Raw genomic sequence first — 20393 nt, forward strand, 5'->3', positions numbered from 1 at the left:
CAACAAACGGGTTAACACTATCATTCCGGAGGTGCAAAATCTTATTCCAGGAATCCGTAAGCACACTTATGCCCCTAACATTGATCCATCAGAACTTATCAGTGAAGAAGCTATCTTTCAGGCCTTAACCCGGATTGACTGGACCACCACAAACTTCCAGCCGCTAGGTGGGGAACAAGAAGCTAAACCGACGCCAGATGACCCATCAACTTCGCAGCAACATGGTAATGAGACTTGATCCGGCAATTAGAGTGATGCTCCAGAAACCTTGTTCTGCTGGAAACACCATATTTTGGGCCTTCAAGTGCCTTGTAATAAGCTAGTAGAAATACTTTGATCCGTTGCCCTCGTGCAGCGGGATACAATTTGCATTGATTTGTCATGAGAATTTCAGTACTAGCTTATGTATTTTTACAATATTATGCAATCCCTGTGTCTGCATACGGAAAATCTGTCCAGGCGGTTTACCACCGGACGGGTCAAAATATCCCACTTGGTAAGCAACTATGGTTGCAGCAATAATAAAGCATACCTGTGATATAAAACATTGCTGTCGGTTTACCAATTGTGATTTGAAGAAGGGTGAAAACCCAAACTCCACCGTACCATGTTGGTATATATATATGATATAGAACCGGGTTGTGATGAACGCCGGCCGATTGCTGGAGACAAAGCATCAAAGCCAGACCGGTTTTGAAGGATGCTGGATTACCCTTAATTGTATACTTGAACAGAAGATCCATAAGCCGTGCCGGGTTTAAAAAACTCCGGTTTAACGTAGACCTCACGAAAAATAAAAACTTGGCAGAAAAAAGCAAACAAAAAACTATAGTCGAGGCTTTTCGAGGGCTGCCAGGCCCAAATCGAGGCTTTTCATGGGTTGGTAGGCCACTGAGTTAAACCATTTTGGCAAAGCCTTTTAAGATGGCCCTCCAACTAACCAATCATAGTTTTAACTTTGACAAGTTCAGGGTCTCAATGAGAGTAACTGTCAAATGTTCGAAGGGCTGTGCCAGGATTACCTGGATAGGAGTGGCTTACTTGATGAAGGCAGGTTAACCCGGGGTTTTAGGTGAATACACCAGGCTTCCAAGCCATGGGTCGATACCCAGCTACAAGGGTCCTTTCAAACTCTTTGGTATTTGACGCAAAGAGCCCCCAAGTAACTTTGTGAGCTGTGCTCAATGGGTGCCTATGTTTGACTTGTGCGTAGCAACAAGACTCTCTTTGGCCCCTTGGGTGTGAAGCTCCCAATCTTTGTTGTGGCGTGATAGCCGCATCAAGAGGGTAGTAACGCTATGTTCTCTTTGATGAATACACCTATGTTTGAACAGGGATCCCCCAAGGCGTGATAGCCGCATCAAGAGGGTAGTAACGTTATGTTCTCTTTGGTGAATACACCTATGTTTGAACAGGAAGCCCCCAAGTTAACAGATATTTGAAGGAAGAAAACGGCGGAGGCCCTGCTTGATAGCAAGGATGCCGGTTTATTATATTGATCATAATATAGACATTGTTGAAATATGTACATATGAAAAGCCTGTGACTTTAAGTGTAATAAGGCCGTAGGAGAGATATGTTCCATGGCCGCCGGGTCTCCTCCTCAGAGCTACGTGAGTCTTCTCGAACGTCAATGAGGTAGTATGATCCGTTGTGCAGATTTTTGCTGACCACAAAAGGCCCTTCCCAAGGTGGGGATAACTTGTGCATATCAGTCTGGTCTTGAATGAGCTGAAGTACCAAATCACCTTCTTGAAAGGTTCTTGTCTTAACTTGGCGGCTGTGATAACGCCGTAGGTCTTGTTGATAAATCGCCGACCGAGCCAAAGCCATGTCTCACTTCTCATCTAACAGGTCTAGCGCCTCTTGGCGTGCTTTATCGTTGTCCGCTTCAACATAATTCGCGACCCGGGGCGAGTCGTGACGAATATCACTTGGAAGGACAGCCTCAGCCCCATAGACCAGAAAAAAGGCGTATATCCCGTTTATCGGTTTGGGGTGGTATTTATGCTCGATAACACGGATGGTAATTCCTCCACCCAACAACCCGGCGTCCGCTTCAAAGGGACCATGAGCCAAGGCTTGATGCCCTTCAGGATTTCTTGATTCGCCCTCTCAGCTTGACCATTAGACTGGGGGTGAGCCATGGACGCTACATCAAGCCGGATGTGCTCTCATTGGCAGAACTCCTCCATCTCACCTTTACAAAGGTTCATACCATTATCTATGATGATGCTATGTGGAAAGCCGAAACGGAAAATAATCTTTTTGAGAAATTGAACCACTGTGGCTGAATCACATTTACTGACGGGCTTCGCTTCAACCCATTTGGTGAACTTGTCAACCGCCACCAACAGGTGGGTCTTCTTGTCCTTACAACGCTTAAAGGGTCCAACCATATCAAGCCCCCAAGTAGCAAACGGCCAAGTGATGGGAATCATGCGTAACTCCTGAGCAGGAACATGAGCACGACGTGAAAATTTCTGACAATTGTCACACCGCTTTACCAAGTCTTCTGCATGAGAATGAGCTGTCAACCAGTAGAACCCGTGTCGGAAAGCCTTAGCAACCAAGGACTTTGAGCTGGCATGGTGACTGCAATCCCCTTCATGAATTTCCCGTAGAATCTCTTGTCCTTCTTCAGGAGAAACACAATGTTGGAATACACCTGAAACGCTAGAACAGTGCAACTCGCCATTGTGAACGACCATAGACTTGGACCGCCGGACTATCTGCCTGGCGAAAAGTTCGTCTTCTGGTAATTCGCCCCGATTCAGATATGCCAAATATGGAACCGTCCAATCTGGAGTGGCATGTAGAACGGCTACCAACTGGGCCTCCAGATGAGGAACAGCTAAATCCTCTTCTGTAGGCAACTTTACAGACGGGTTATGCAAGATATCTAGAAAGGTATTAGGTGGTAGCGGTTTACGCTTAGATCCCAGTCGGCTTAGAGCATCTGCTGCTTCATTCTTGCGCCGGTGTAGGATCGAAAGTATGTCTAGAGGGGGGTGATTAGACTACTTGACCAAATAAAAACTTAACCTTTTCCCAATTTTAGTTCTTGGCAGATTTTAGCTATTGTAGGACAAGTCAAGCAATCATCACACAATTCAAGCAAGCATGCAAAGAGTATATTGGCAGCGGAAAGTAAAGCATGCAACTTGCAAGAATGTAAAGGGAAGGGTTTGGAGAATTCAAATGCAATTGGAGACACGGATGTTTTTTCCCGTGGTTCGGATAGGTGGTGCTATCCTACATCCACGTTGATGGAGACTTCAACCCACGAAGGGTAATGGTTGCACGAGTCGATGGAGGGCTCCACCCACGAAGGGTAATGGTTGCGCGAGTCCACGGAGGGCTCCACCCACGAAGGGTCCACGAAGAAGAAACCACCCACAAAGGGTCCATGAAGAAGCAACCTTGTCTATCCCACCATGGCCATCGCCCACGAAGGACTTGCCTCACTAGCGGTAGATCTTCACGAAGTAGGCGATCTCCTTGCCCTTACAAACTCCTTGGTTCAACTCCACAATCTTGTCGGAGGCTCCCAAGTAACACCTAGCCAATCTAGGAGACACCACTCTCCAAGAAGTAACAAATGGTGTGTAGGTAATGAACTCCTTGCTCTTGTGCTTCAAATGATAGTCTCCCCAACACTCAACTCTCTCTCATAGGATTTGGATTTTGTGGAAAGAAGATTTGAGTGGAAAGCAACTTGGGGAAAGCTAGAGATCAAGATTCATATGGTAGGAATGGAATATCTTGGTCTCAACACATGAGTAGGTGGTTCTCTCTCAGAACATATGAGTTGGAATTGTGTATGTGTTCTGATGGCTCTCTCCACGAATGAAGAGGAGGTGGAGGGGTATATATAGCCTCCACACAAAATCCAACCGCTACACACAGTTTTCCAATCTCGGTGGGACCGAATCAACAAAGTCGGTCGGACCGAAAAGGTTAACCTAGTGACCGTTCGAGATTTTCGGTGGGACTGACATGCAACTCGGTAGGACCGATATGGTTAGGGTTTGGGCATAACGTAATCTCGGCGAGACCGATTACACAAACTCGGTGAGACCGATTTTGGTAATTAGCTAACCAGAGAGTTGGTCAGGAAAACTCGGTGGGACCGATTTGCTCTTTCGGTGAGACCGAAAAGTTACAAAAAGGAAACACTGAATTTACATTGCAATCTTGGTGGGACCGATACGCTCTTTCGGTGAGATCGAAAAGTTACGAAAGGGAAACAGAGAGTTTGCAATCCCATCTCGGTGAGACCGAGATCCCTATCGGTAGAACCGAATTGCTAGGGTTTGGCAGTGGCTTATGACAAGTGAAACTCGGTGGCGCCGGATAGAAAGAATCGGTAGGACCGAGTTTGGCTTAGGGTTTAGGTCATATGTGGAAGTGGGAAAGTAGTTGAGGGTTCTGGAGCATATCACTAAGCACATGAAGCAAGAGGCTCATTAAGCAACACCTCATCCCTCCTTGATAGTATTGGATTTTCCTAAAGACTCAATGTGATCTTGGATCACTAAAATATAAAATGAAGAGTCTTGAGCTTTTGAGCATGAGCCAATCCTTTGTCCTTAGCATTTTGAGGGTTCCACTTTCACCATCCATGCCATGCCAATCATTGAGCTTTGCTGAAATAATCATCTTGGAATAGCATTAGCTCAATGAGCTATATGTTGTTATGAATTACCAAAACCACCTAGGGATAGTTGCACTTTCAGCCGGTCGATGTGCTCCACCTGATAACCCTTAAAGTGACCTGCTACAATATCCACCTCGCGCCTATAAGCCGCCATGAGCGGGTCTTTAGAATCCCAAGTACCAGAAACTTGCTGAGCCACCAGATCAGAATCGCCAAAGCATCGAACCCGGCTTAAGTTCATTTCCTTAGCTACACGAAGACCGTGGAGCAAGGCCTCGTACTCCGCTGCATTGTTAGTACAAGGAAACATTAAGCGGAGAACATAACAAATCTTATCTCCTCGAGGGGAAGTGAGGACAACTCCAGCCCCTGAGCCTTCTAGCTGCCTGGATCCATCAAAGTCTTCTGGTGCCTGTAACTCGGTCCAATCATTGATGAAGTCCACAAGCGCTTGAGATTTGATAGCTGTTCGGGGTGTATACCTCAAACCATGGGGACCAAGCTCAATCGCCCACTTCGCAACCCGGCCAGTTGCCTCTCTATTCTGGATTATATCGCCTAAGGGAGCAGAACTGACCACTGTGATAGGATGACCTTGAAAATATTGCTTGAGTTTCCTACTTGCCATGAAAACTCCATACACTAGCTTCTGCCAATGCGGATATCTTTGCTTTGATTCGATCAGTACCTCACTGATATAATAAACTGGTCGTTGAACCGGATATTCTTTTCCGGCCTCCTTACATTCAACCACAATCACCACACTAACCGCCCGGGCATTGGCAGCCACGTACAACAATAGAGGCTCATTATCAACTGGAGCAGCGAGGACTGGCGGTTCAGCTAGCTGCCGCTTCAATTCCTCGAATGCCGCATTGGCGGCATCAGTCCAGATGAATTTATCTGTTTTCTTCAACATCTGATACAGGGGAATCGCCTTCTCTTCCAAATAGCTGATAAATTGGCTGAGGGCTGCAATCCAGCCCGCCAGCCACTGAACATCATTGATACATGTCGGTTTAGCCAAGGATGTGATTGCTTTGATTTTTTTCGGATTTGCCTCAATGCCTCTGTTAGACACAAGAAAACCCAAGAGTTTGCCTGCCGGAACACCAAAAACACATTTGTCCGGGTTGAGCATCATTTTATAAACCCTAAGATTGTCAAACGTCTCCTTGAGATCATTTATCAGGGTTTCCTGCTTCCTGGATTTCACCACAATGTCATCCACATAGGCATGAACATTACGCCCGATCTGCTTGTGAAGACAATTTTTCACACAACGCTGGTAGGTTGCTTGGGCACTCTTGAGCCCAAAGGGCATAGAAACATAGCAGAAGGCTCCAAAGGGAGTGATGAAGGCCGTCTTCTCCTGGTCCTTAATTGCTATCTTAATCTGATGATAACCTGAATAAGCATCCAGGAAACTCAGGCACTCACAACCCGCCGTTGCATCAATAATCTGATCAATACGCGGGAGAGCGAAAGGATATGCCGGGCAAGCTTTATTCAAATTAGTGTAGTCCACACACATACGCCAAGTGCCATTTTTCTTAAGAACAAGCACCGGATTAGCCAACCATTCGGGATGAAACACTTCAACAATAAACTCAGCCGCCAGTAGCCGGGCTACCTCTTCGCTGATGGCCTTGCGTCTTTCTTCGTTAAAGCGGCGAAGGTACTGCTTGACCGGCTTAAACTTAGGATCAATATTTAGGGTGTGCTCAGCGAGTTCCCTCGGTACACCTGGCATGTCAGAAGGTTTCCATGCAAAGATGTCTCGGTTCTCACGGATGAACTCGATGAGCGCGCTTTCCTATTTCGGATCCAGATTTGCACTGATACTAAACTGCTTGGATGAATCACCAGGGACGAAGTCAACAAGCTTAGTCTCATTAGCCGGTTTGAACGTCAGGGCCGGGTCATGTTCAGTCATAGGTTTCTTCAGAGGGGTCATATCTGCCGGATCAACATTGTCTTGATAGAATTTCAGCTCCTCTGTGGCACAAACCGATTCTGCATAGGCTGCTTCACCTTCCTTGCAATCCAAGGCAATCTTTCGGCTCCCATGTACTGTGATCGTCCCTTTATAACCTGGCATCTTGAGCTGTAGATAGACATAACAGGGCCTCGCCATGAATTTCACGTAAGCCGGCCGTCCAAAGAGCGCATGATATGGACTCTGGATTTTCACCACTTCAAAGGACAAAGTCTCAGACCTGGAATCAAACTCATCTCCAAACACAACTTCCAAAGCAATCTTTCCCACATGGTAGGCCGACTTACCTGGCACCACACCATGAAATATAGTGTTTGATGGTTTAAGATTCTTATCCATCAAACCCATGCGACGGAAAGTCTCATAGTACAGGATGTTGATACTGCTCCCTCCATCCATTAGAAACTTGGTAAACTTATAGCCTCCCACCTGAGGCGCTACCACCAAGGCTAGCTGGCCCGGATTGTCAACCCGGGGCGGGTGATCCTCCCTGCTCCACACAATAGGCTGCTCCGACCATCATAGATAATGTGGTACAGCCGGTTCAACAGTATTGACAGCCCTCTTGTGAAGTTTCTGATCCCGCTTGCACAAGCTGGTAGTGAACACATGATATTGTCCGCTGTTCAACTGCTTGGGGTGACTCTGGTAACCTGACTGTTGCCGATTCCCTTGGTTATTCTGCTAGTTATTACCATGGTTGTTCTGATGGCCCTGGTTGTTCTGAAATCCAGAGCTTGAACCGCCGCCCCCATGGAAACCTGGGCCTGAACCGCCGGGTGGATCCTGATCATACCGGTATAAATCAGAATTTTTGAACACCCTCATTATGTGACAATCTTTCCAAAGATGTGTGGCAAGGGCCTCCTTGGTTCCATGCTTCGGGCAGGGCTGGTTTAACAAATGCTCCAGATTCATGCCGCGCTGGGGCGGTTTACCTTTGCAACGCTGCATATTTGTGTTAGCCACCAAATCTGAATTATCCGCTTTACGCTTACTGTTATTCCCATGGCCCCCTTGGTTGTGGTGCTGCCCTTTTGCACCGTCGTTCTTCCTTCCCTTCTCCGGTTTGTCCTCCTCTGAATCCGGATCCTTGGTATTATCTGAATCGGCATACTTAACTAAAGCGGCCATGAGTGTTGACATGTCGTTGCAATGACGTTTGAGCCTTCCCAACTTCTATTTCAACGGCTTAAAACGGGAATTTCCCTCCAACGTTAATACCGCGGTATCTGCATTAATACGATCTGCCAAATGCAAAATCGTCAAGACTCGTTTAACCCAATGGGTCGTGGACTCCCCTTCCTCTTGGACACAAGCGGCCAGATCCACAATTGACATCGGCTGCTTGCACGTATCCTTGAAGTTCTGGATAAACCGGCTCTTTAATTCAGCCCATGAGTCGATAGAGTTAGTTGGCAAGCTTTGCAACCAAGTGCGAGCTGCTCCTTCCAGCATCATGGTGAAATATTTAGCACAAACCGCCTCATCCACATCTAACATCTCCATTGCCATCTCATAGCTCTCCACCCACGCCTCTGGCTGCAACTCGGCGGTGTAATTTGGTACTTTACGAGGTCCCTTGAAATCCTTGGGAAATCGCACATTACGCAGTGCGGGGGTTAAACATGGTACTCCTAGGGAACTGAACATTACCCCTAGCTCCACGGAGGCAGTGGGGTGAACCGGAGTATGATGTCGTGCTTCGTGTCGAGCTGTCAACTCGGCCCCTCATCGTGCGAGGCCGTGGTCCACAACATCTTGCGCATTAGCACCTCCCCCGACCGGGGTGTTCTCCCGCGGCGAATTTCGGTGGCGTGCGCTACTGGATACGGCCGGTTCATCCTCCACATGTCTGCTATAACTTCGGCTTGGACAGGGAGTGGAATGAATCCTCTCACGGCTATATGAATACGCTTGCTGTTGATTCAGTGTTGTCTGAAGGAGATCCCTGGCCTGACGTGCTTCCATTGCAACTGGTGATTCGCCGTTGATTGGGAGAGCCGCTAGGCATGAAGCGGCGGCCACAATATTATCCAACTGGTTGGAATAATGCCCGGGCGGCATTGATGATACAATGTCGTTCTAGCGAGGCAGGTTTGTTGCGTGTGGCTGAACCGGCGCTCCTGCTTCCGGTGCCCCTGCCCGGTTTGGCGTGGGTTGGTTACCAGCTCCTGCACCTGGCGTGTTGAAAAGATTTTGCGGCTCATAAACCGATGGCAGATGTGATCAGTACCTTCTTCTCATGACCTCTTCTGAAGCATTCTGATCTAGTCTAATCCGGTAAGCCTGTGCTTCCAACTAGGCCCGCTCTGTGGCCATCCTGGCGTTCTCTGTCGCCAGGTCCGCTTTAGCCTAGGCTATCTGATCTTTTACCTTTAGAATCTCCGCATTGTGCTGATCCCTGGCTGCTGCGTCTACCTCTGCGGACATCAGTGCCGCTAGAGCGTCGAACAAATCAGACAAGACTTGGGCCGGAGGCGGCGCCGAGCTTCCTGCACCTGCTGGCATGGCCGTTGTTGAACCAGAGAGCACTGCTGCAGTGGTAGATGAATGAGGCGCTGGTCGTGTGCCGTCCATGAAGACAGCGGCCCGGTTTGGCAGACCGGGGGAATCCGGAATACTGTTTCCCTCGGATCCTTCCTCAATTCGGCCGTCGTACAACTGGTAGAGCGATTCGGTTTCTCTGGAAGACTCGTCATCACTGCGGACTACGTTTTCTCCATCGGAGATCGCTTCCTCCTCGTAACCCGAACCGTGGACGACACCCACGAAAACATGCCTGGCCTCAGGCTGAACCGGTGAAGAACTTGCGTGTCGAGCCGTCTCGATGATGTCGGTGCAGGTGTCCGGCTCGGGGGCCGGTTCGCCGATCTTGCCGATGAAGACATGAATCCCACCAAAGGGGACCCGGTACCCGTATTCAATTGAATCAGCCTCGGGACCCCATCCTGCGTTGTCGATGTAGAGCTTGCCGCGGCGACTCTTCGTCATCCGGCCCACAGCGTATCCCTTCAGTCCATCAAAATTGCCCTTCAAGAACTCGAAATCATTGTGCGATAGCCCCACGGTGGGCGCCAACTGTCGTGGAATTGTCACGGAAGATGTCCTCATGGAAGGACTTAGTCGTGGAGCCATCACTACGGGTTAGCTTGAAGGGGTTAAACCGGACAAAGGGACACGAGAGTTTATACTAGTTCGGCCCCTTCGATGAAGGTAAAAGCCTACGTCTAGTTGTGATTGGTATTGCTGGGGTTTCGAAGACCAGGGAGTGAATCCGCTTTGTCTGGCTTCGAGTTGTTGTTTCCTATCCTGAACCGCCGCTGGGTCACCCCTTTATATATTCAGGAGGATCCCGGCCGGTCTACGGAGTCCCGAGGCTGGCTCATACAAGTGTCCGCCTCGGTCTCTTCTTCCTTATCTTACAATGCAAGTTTATACAATCATGGCGGTTTACTATCATGGGCCCTAAACCGCCTGTGGGCTCGGGGCCTCTAAGCTTCATCCGTAAAGCGCCATCTTCTGGGTTTCCTTGGGCTTCAGTATAACTGAAGGTGAACCAGCCCCTCCTGGGCGGTTTACCCTCAGTGGTTATATCTTCAACACTCGCCGAACTCTTTTTTCAAAGTTCGTTTAAGCACTTACTAAATATGCCGCCTCGGAGCCGCTGATTTTCCTTAACGGAGTACAACAGCTGGGCACGAACATCCTTCAGTTCAACGCCCAGCTTGGTATTGGCATCTTGGAGATCGTTCTTCTCCCGCCTCACCTTTGTCAGCACTCTCTCACCAGCCTTCAGCTGGCGTAGGAGTTGTTGCTCTTCCGGATTTAATCCGGCTCCATCTGCAATTTCATTTGTCAGATTTGCACCCACGCCGCACTTCGCAAAATACTTATCTTTCGAAGCGTATATTACCAGAGGGGGTCTCCTCGGGCTCCCCTGCCGCGGCTAGTGCGGCCTCAAGTTGGGCTTTGCACTCTTCCAGCTCCTGGGACAGTAGGGTATTCTTTTCTGTAAGAACCTGCATAACAAATGATCCTTAAATCAGTTATTCTAACTGTTTCAAGTCTCGGGGGCTACTGGTATATATATAATTACCAAAATTTTCTTACCCGTATGTCTTTTACATATTGCTCCGTGGCTCTGGCTAGACCATTTTGAGTGGCACGGAGGTACGCATCTCCTGAATTGAAGGCATCCAATGCCTCTTGGGAGAAACAAGTGTCGCGAAGAACTGTCCGGCAACGCCTGTGGTTCATGGCACTCTCCACCTCGGAATTGGTGGCAGACAGCCTGTCCACATCCTCTATCGGAGGAGCGTCCGGTGCGCGCCTTGTGTTCGCCTCCGCTTTCGGACCAGGCTTTGGAGCCTTGCTGGTGGAGGCGCGATTGGCACCCTCTCCGGATATAGTCCGGCAAGGTCTCTTCGTCCTGAAGAGAGCACGAGCGTTAATATGCCTTGAAGGAATAACACCTGGGAATAAGATGGCGCGCTATATCTTTGCGCCGGCGTCTCAGTCCGGACCACACTTCTTTTCAGCCCGCGGGGCCTTGCCGCCCCTCGTTGGCTACTCGCCGCAGGCTCGGTCTCCCATCTCAAGGACCTCCCCTGCAAAACACGGTTGTCATACGACAATCGAAAACACGCGAGGATAGATCCCTTTTCAAAGTGCTGGGACTTCGTTCTCAGTTATCTGTGAGGCTGGGAGTAGCCCTGGGTAATCCGCCGTAATGGCCACCAAGGCGTTGTCCTTGCTCAATTGATGAAACACCCCATCAATCAGCTCCACAGATAAGTCCGGATCCTCTTGAGAGGCCGGGTCGAGGGACTGTCCCGGATCCTCGGGTTGTGGAGGAGGGCTGTTTATTTCTTTAATAGCCTGGCGCAGTTCCTGCGTTGAAGTCGTTAGACTGAATATTTAACAATGTGAATATAAAACGGATGGGCAAGTAAAAGTGTCCACTTACCCAACTTGGGGGATTGTACATAGAAAATCCACCCTGTGGGTTGACGCGGAGAAATTCCTCCTCTTCTCCCTTGTACTGTAACGCCCTCGATGCGGCTATATCTCCTACGTGTCGAAGCATGACTTAGAGACATAACCGCATTGAAAGCAATGTCGCAAGTAAGGTAATCTTCACAATAACCCATGTAAATAGATAATAGGGGAAAAAGGTACATAGTTGGCTTACACTCGCCACGTCACACAAATACATGAATAACATTACAATCATCCAATACACTCATGGTCCGACTACGGTACCAAAATAAAAGATCAACCCCAACATGCGACACGGTCCCGATCGCCCCAACTGGGCACCACTACTGATCATCAGGGAAAGACACATAGTAACGGCGTGAGTCTTCATCGAACTCCCACTTGAGCTCAAGCGCATCATCTGGAACGGTATCGTCGGTCCCTGCATCTGGTTTGGAAGTAATCTGTGAGTCACGGGGACTCAGCAATCTCGCACCCTTGCGATCAAGACTATTTAAGCTTATAGGTAAGGCAAGGTAATACGTGGAGCTGCAGCAAGCGACTAGCATATATGGTGGCTAACCTGTTCGCAAAAGAGAGCGAGAAGAGAAGGCAAAGCACGAACGAAGAACTAAAGAACAACCTACAGAAAACATTACTCCAACACCGTGTTCACTTCCCGGACTCCGCCGAGAAGAGACCATCACGGTTACACACGCGGTTGATTCATTTTAATTAAGTTAAGTTTCATGTTATCTACAATCAGAGATTAACAAATTCCCATCTGCCCATAACCGCGGACACAGCTTTCGAAAGTTCAAACCCCTGCAGGGGAGTCCCAACTTAGCCCATTACAAGCTCTCACGGTCAACGAAGGATATTCCTTCTCCCGAGACATTCCGATCAGACTAGGTATCCCGGTTCTACAAGACATCTTCGACAATGGTAAAACAAGTCCAGCAACACCGCCCGAATGTGCCGACAAATCCCGATAGGAGCTGCACATATCTCGTTCTCAGGGCACACTCAGATGAGACTAGCTACGAGTAAAAAAACCAACCCTCAAGTTTCCCCGAGGTGGCCCCGCAGGCAGCTCAGTCGGACCAACACTCAGAGGAGCACTGGCCTAGGGGGGGGTTTAAATAAGATGACCCTCGGGCTCCAGAAACCCAAGGGAAAAAGAGGCTAGGTGGAAAATGGTAAAACCAAGGTCGGGCATTGCTGGAGGAGTTTTATTCAAGGAGAACTGTCAAGGGGTTCCCATAATCACCCAACCGCGTAAGGAACGCAAAAACCGGGAACATAACACCGATATGACGGAAACTAGGGCGGCAAGAGTGGAACAAAACACTAGGCAAAAAGGCCGAGCCTTCCACCCTTTACCAAGTATATAGATGCATTAAGGTAACAAGATAATATAGTAATATCCCAACAGTAAAACAATGCTCCAACAAGGAACGATCTCCAAACTTCACCTCCAACTAGCAACGTTATAAGAGGGGCTAAGCAAAGCGATAACATAGCCAATCAACGGTTTGTTAGGACATGGTGGGTTAGAGGTTTGACATGGCAATTTGGGAGGCATGATAAGCAAGTGGTAGGCATCATAGCATAGGCATAGCAAAAGATCGAGCATCTAGCAAGCAAAGATAGAAGTGATTTCGAGGGTATGATCATCTTGCCTGCAAAGTTGTCAGAGTTGGCTTGATCCTCTTAAGCACACTCAACGGGCTCCTCATTAGCGAACTCGTCTCCCGGCTCTACCCAAACAAGACAAACAAGCAAAAGGAACACAATCAACCACGTGCAAAGCTCGAACAACATGATGCAACCATGGTATGCTATGCGGGATGCGATATGTGATGCATATGCAAGATTTGACAAGGAATGATTGAACCTGGCCTCAACGTGGAAATCCAATAGTGCCACTGGAAAGGTGAGGTGATTTTGGTTGAAATTGATATAAAGATCACCGGAATCAGATGTACGGTTTGGAAATGGCAAGCAAAACAAATATGGCACCGGTCTGCGATAATCAGCAAGTAGCCATCTAAATGAATCAAGATAATTATGCTACAGCACTCAAACATGACAACAACATACATGGCAGGGATCCACTCATGATGCTTGACAAAAGATGAACACTGAGCTACGGCCAATTCATCCATTAACACGTTCAAACAAGCATGGCAAAAGTGCAAATGATAAACAGGTTTCAGACTTTGGAACATGAAAACTATATGCAACAGGAACTTAACATGGCAAAGCAAGGCATGAAATGAAGATACTCAAAGCACTTAACAAAAGTCCCTTAGTGACCTTGAGCCAAAAGGGATGAGAAAATACAATTGCAAGCATGTGAACATGGCAAAAACATAATCAGATTACAGACTTAGTGAAAAACTGGATCATGCAAATCTGTTAACGAGTAGGCATGTTTACGAGCTCGATGCACTCACTACGGATCATGGAATGACAAACTAAACATACACCCAGCAAGAATACATGGCATAGAAGCTAGACATGGCAAGAACAACAACATAGCGTGCACGGATCAATGGCAACATCCTCGGCAAAATCGCTAACAAGTCAACAATCTGCCAGGATTCACGAAATAGCAAAAGTAGAGCTCGATTGACTCAAGCTAGGTTGCTCCGTAAATGCAAACAAAGACATGGATGGATAGAACACCACAATGTTAACAAATCATCCTTACTGATCATCCTCAAAAGAGGCATGGATCACTAGGAAACAACATGAGCATAAGGCATAATGACAAAATCAGGACAAGGACAGAGAGAAATTCGAAGTCCCTGAAATCAACATTAACCAATGCACTACTTTGCAAGCTTGTGCTAGTCACCACACATATCACAAAAATACATGGAAAGCACCTCTGTAAAGATGGCATGGCATCTGACAAAACTCGTGTAGAGCTCAGGAGCATATCATGCACACATTAATCATGGCAAAAATGACAAATAGCTATTTAATGAACCAGATCTGACAATTTAACCACATAGCCCTCTTCCAACAGCATTTCGGGCATCAAGATGAGCTCAACTGAAAATGATGCAATGATATGAAATGATGTACTCTCTGAGACGAACATTTTGATATGCTACACTTTCAAATCGGAGCTAGGAATGCGGAGTTACGGCATGATGAAAAATGCAAAAAACTAGGGTTTCGGGGGAATAAAGTCAACCGAGTGGATTTAGATCTGAGATCCGGCCCGATCCACTGTAGCGCTGCACGCGGCCCGAGGATGACCATCGCCAGAGAAGAAGCGGCCGGCGGGGGCGTGGTCGCCGGAGAGAGGGACTGGCCGGGGCGGCATGGTGCGGTGGCGGCGGAGGTGGCGCTGATGGCGGCGGTGGCCGGGCGGCACCGGAGGCGGTTCGGCGGCGAGCGGGGTCGGCGCCGGCGACGAGGAAGGCATGGCAGAGGCGGCAGCTGGCACGAGCGGCGCGGCGAGGAAGGCGCGGCCCCGGGCGGCAAAGAAGACGAGCTGGGCAGCGGGGCGATTCGGGCCGGGAGGGCCTCCCGCAGGCGTCGGTGGGCTGGTGGCGGTGGGAGCTGCCGGTGCCACGTGGCGGCGCGCTATTGGCGCGGGGCGGCGGCGGCAGCTTTGTCCGGCCAGACCGGACGTGTCCGGCGCGGCGGATGTGCAGGGGGCTAGGGTTAGGGTGCAAATGACCCGGGATTTTCGGGGAAGAGACATTTTTATAGGCAGGAGGGGCTAGGAGAGTCCAAATGAGGTGCGGTTTTCGGCCACGCGATCGTGATCGAACGCTCTAGACGATAGGAAGGGTTTAGGTGGGTTTTGGGCCAAATTGGAAGGGTGTTGGGCTGCAACACAAACGAGGCCTTCTCGGTCCCTCGGTTAACCGTTGGAGTATCAAACGAAGTCCGAATGGTACGAAACTTGACAGGCGGTCTACCGGTAGTAAACCAAGGCCGCTTGGCAAGTCTCGGTCCAATCCAGAAATGTTTAACCCCCACACACGAAAAGAGGGAGAAAGGACCACCGGAGGAGATAGTAGCGCCGGAATGCAAAACGGACAATGGGGAAAATGCTTGGATGCATGAGACGAACACGTATGCAAATGCAATGCGCATGATGACATGATACGAGATGAAAGACAAAGGCAACAACGCACGAAGACAAAAACCCGAACCCGAGGAAAATAAAATAACTTAGCACCGGAAACCGCAAGAGTTGGAGTACATATAAGGTAAATTACATCCGGGGTGTTACAACACTCCACCACTACGAAAGGATCTCGTCCCAAGATCTAGGACTGGAAAAACGCCGGGTACTCAGAACGGAGGTGATCCTCGTGTTCCCAGGTAGCTTCACGGTCGGAATGGTGTGACCACTTGAGTTTGAGGAATTTGATTGACTTATTGCGAGTCTTGCGTTCAGTCTCTTCAAGAATAGCAACTGGGTGCTCACGATAGGAGAGGTCTTCTTGGAGATCAATGTCTTCAAAGTTGACGGTGCGGTCAGGGGTCTTGAAGAACTTGCGGAGCTGAGATACATGGAACACGTCGTCCACATTTGCAAAGTTGGGAGGAAGCTCAAGTTGATAGGCGAGATCGCCTCTCTTGCTGATGATCTTGAAAGGACCCACGTATCTAGGGGCAAGATTCCCTTTGATATTGAAGCAATGAGTACCTTTCATTGGAGAGACGCGGAGGTAAACATGGTCTCCGATCTCGAAAGCCAAATCACGATGCTTACTATCATAGTAGCTCTTCTGGCGTGATTGCGCTGCTTTGAGGTTGTCACGAATGACTTTGCACATTTCCTCTGCCTATGTGATGAAGTCATTTCCAAGAAGTTGACGTTCACCGGTCTCTGACCAGTTAAGAGGAGTACGACACTTCCTGCCATAGAGAATTTCGACTGGGGCCTTGCCCGAACTTGCTTGAAAACTGTTGTTGTAGGAGAATTCGGCATATGGAAGACAATCTTCCCACTTCATACCGAAGGAGATAACGCAAGCCCTGAGCATATCTTCGAGAATCTGATTGACACGCTCGACTTGACCGCTAGTTTGAGGATGAAAAGTTGTGCTGAAGCAGATGTTGGTGCCCATGGCCTTCTGAAAAGAATCCCAAAACTTGGAGGTAAAGATGCTGCCACGGTCTGAAGAGATCAACTGTGGAATGCCGTGCAGAGAGACAATCCGAGAGGTATACAGCTCCCCTAATTGAGCTGCAGTGATAGACTCTTTGATAGGCAGAAAGTGAGCCACTTTAGTGAGTTTGTCAATGACAATAAATATAGCATCATTGCCACGCTTGGACTTTGGAAACCCAGTCACGAAGTCCATCTCAATGTGGTCAAACTTCCATTCTGGAATGGCAAGAGGTTGGAGGAGACCAGCTGGTCATTGGTGTTCTGCCTTCACTCTTCTGCAGACATCACATTCATTCATGAACTGAGCAATCTCGCGCTTCATTCGAGTCCACCAATAAGCCTGCTTGAGGTCCTCGTACATCTTCGTACTCCCAGGGTGGATAGAGAGGAGTGAATTGTGAGCCTCATTCATAATAACTTTACGAAGGTCACCTTTAGGCACAACAATGCGATCCTCGAAGAAGAGAGTATCCTTGTCATAAAGGCGATATCACTTGTACTTGGGTTGTCTCTTGCCAATCCCAATCTTCACCTTCTTCACCATAGCATCAAGAAGTTGAGCCTCACGAATCTGATCTTCCAAAGTAGGAGAGACTTGAAGGTTGGCGAGGAAACCATGAGGAACAACTTGCAGATTGAGTTTGCGGAAAGCTTCACATAGCTCGGGTTGGTAGGGCTTGCGAATCAGACTGTTGCAGTAAGCCTTCCTGCTCAAAGCGTCAGCAATTACATTGGCCTTGCCTGGAGTATACTCGATACTCGGATTATACTCTTGAATCATTTCGACCCAACGAGTCTGCCTGAGGTTGAGATTAGGCTGAGTGAAAATGTACTTGAGACTCTTGTGGTCAGTGAAGATGTCCACTTTTCCTCCCAATAAGAGATGTCTCCAAGTCAAAAGAGCATGCACAACTGCCGCCAACTCGAGGTCATGAGTGGGGTAGTTCTTCTCGTTGGGTTTCAACTGGCGAGAGGTATAAGCCACAACTTTCTTCTCTTGCATCAACACTGCACCAAGACCTTGAAGAGAGGCATCGCAGAAGACCTCGAACGGCTTGGATTCATCAGGAGGAGTCAGAACTAGAGCAGTGACCAATTTCTCTTTCAGGGTGTTGAAAGCGATGTCACATTCTGGAGACCAAACGTACTTGACGTGCTGCTGGAGAAGGTTGGAAAGAGGCTTCGCGATCTTTGAAAAGTTCTCAACGAACCTTCGACAGTAGCTTGCGAGACCAAGGAAGCTGCGGAGTTGCTTCATGTTCTGAGGTGGTTCCCAATTCACAATTGCAGACACCTTCTTAGGATTCACCGCTATGCCCTTGGCAGAGATGATATGCCCAAGATAGAGAACCTCATCGAGCCAAAACTCGCACTTTGAGAACTTGGCGTAGAACTGATGTTCCCTGAGCTTATCGAGCACCAAACGCAAGTGCTTGGCATGATCTTCCTTGTTCTTCGAAAAAACCAGAATGTCATCGAGGTAGACCAAGACGAAGTCATTTGTGTAGGCGTTGAAGATGAAGTTCATCATGCGACAGAAAGTCGGAGGAGCGTTGACGAGGCCAAAAGACATGATAGTGTATTCATATGAACCATAGCTTGTTCTGAAAGCCGTCTTGGGAATATCTGGCTCTGATACCAACTTGTAACGCCCTCGATGCGGCTATATCTCCTACGTGTCGAAGCATGACTTAGAGGCATAACCGCATTGAAAGTAATGTCGCAAGTAAGGTAATCTTCACAACAACCCATGTAAATATATATAAAAAGGGGAAAGGATACATAGTTGGCTTACACTCGCCACGTCACACAAATACATGAATAACATTACAATCATCCAATACACTCATGGTCCGACTACGGTACCAAAATAAAAGATCAACCCCAACATGCGACACGGTCCCCGATCGCCCCAACTAGGCACCACTACTGATCATCTGGGAAAGACACATAGTAACAATGAGAGTCTTCATCGAACTCCCACTTGAGCTCAAGCGCATCGTCTGGAGCGGTATCATCGGTCCCTGCATCTGGTTTGGAAGTAATCTGTGAGTCACGGGGACTCAGCAATCTCGCACCCTCGCGATCAATACTATTTAAGCTTATAGGTAAGGGAAGGTAATATGTGGAGCTGCAGCAAGCGACTAGCATATATGGTGGCTAACCTTTTCGCAAAAGAGAGCGAGAAGAGAAGGCAAAGCACGAACGAAGAACTATGATCAAGAAGTGATCCTATAGCAACCTACGTCAAGCATTACTCCAACACCGTGTTCACTTCCTTGACTCCGCCGAGAAGAGACCATCGCGGTAACACATGCGGTTGATTCATTTTAATTAAGTTAAGTTTCATGTTATCTACAACCGGACATTAACAAATTCCCATCTGCCCATAACCGCGGGCACGGCTTTCGAAAGTTCAAATCCCTGCAGGGGAGTCCCAACTCAGCCCATCACAAGCTCTCACGGTCAACGAAGGATATTCCTTCTCCCGAGACATTTCGATCAGACTCGGCATCCCGGTTTTACAAGACATCCTCGACAATGGTAAAACAAGTCTAGCAACACCGCCCGAATGTGCCGACAAATCCCGATAGGAGCTGCACATATCTCGTTCTCAGGGCACACTCGAATGAGACATCCTACGATTAAAACCAACCCTCAAGTTGCCTCGAGGTGGCCCCGCAGTCTACTCGGTTGGACCAACACTCAGAGGAGCACTGGCCCAGGGGGGTTTAAATAAAGATGACCCTTGGGCTCCGGAAACCCAAGGGAAAAAGAGGCTAGGTGGCAAATGGTAAAACCAAGGTTGGGCATTGCTGGAGGAGTTTTATTCAAGGCGAATTGTCAAGGGGTTCCCATTATAACCCAACAACGTAAGGAATGCAAAATCCAGGAACATAACACCGATATGACGGAAACTAGGGCGGCAAGAGTGGAACAAAACACTAGGCAAAAGGCCAAGCCTTCCACCCTTTACCAAGTATATAGATGCATTAATATAAAAAGATAATATGGTGATATCCCAACAATAAACAATGTTCCAACAAGGAACGATCTCCAATCTTCACCTGCAACTAGCAACGCTATAAGAGGGGCTGAGCAAAGCGGTAACATAGCTAATCAACGGTTTGCTAGGACATGGTGGGTTAAAGATTGGACATGGCAATTTGGGAGGCATGATAAGCAAGTGGTAGGTATCTTAATATAGGCATAGTAAAAGAGCGAGCATCTAGCAAGCAAAGATAGATGTGATTTCGAGGGTATGATCATCTTGCCTGCAAAGTTGTCAGAGTTGACTTGATCCTCGTAAGCAAACTCAACGGGCTCCTCGTGAGCGAACTCGTCTCCCGGTTCTATCCAAACAAGACAAACAAGCAAAAGGAACACAATCAACCACGTGCAATGCTCAAACAAACATGATGCAAACATGGTATGCTATGCGGGATGCGGTATGTGATGCATATGCAAGATTTGACATGGAATGATTGAACCTGGCCACAACTTGGAAATCGAAGAGTGCCACTGGAATGTTGAGGTGATTTCGGTTGAAATCGATATAAAGATCACTGGAATCGGATGCACGGTTTGGAAATGGCAAGCAAAAC

The sequence above is a fragment of the Triticum urartu genome, chromosome 4A, assembly GCF_056163025.1.
Source record: "Triticum urartu cultivar PI428250 chromosome 4A, HENAU_Tu73, whole genome shotgun sequence".
Taxonomy (NCBI): Eukaryota; Viridiplantae; Streptophyta; class Magnoliopsida; order Poales; family Poaceae; genus Triticum; species Triticum urartu.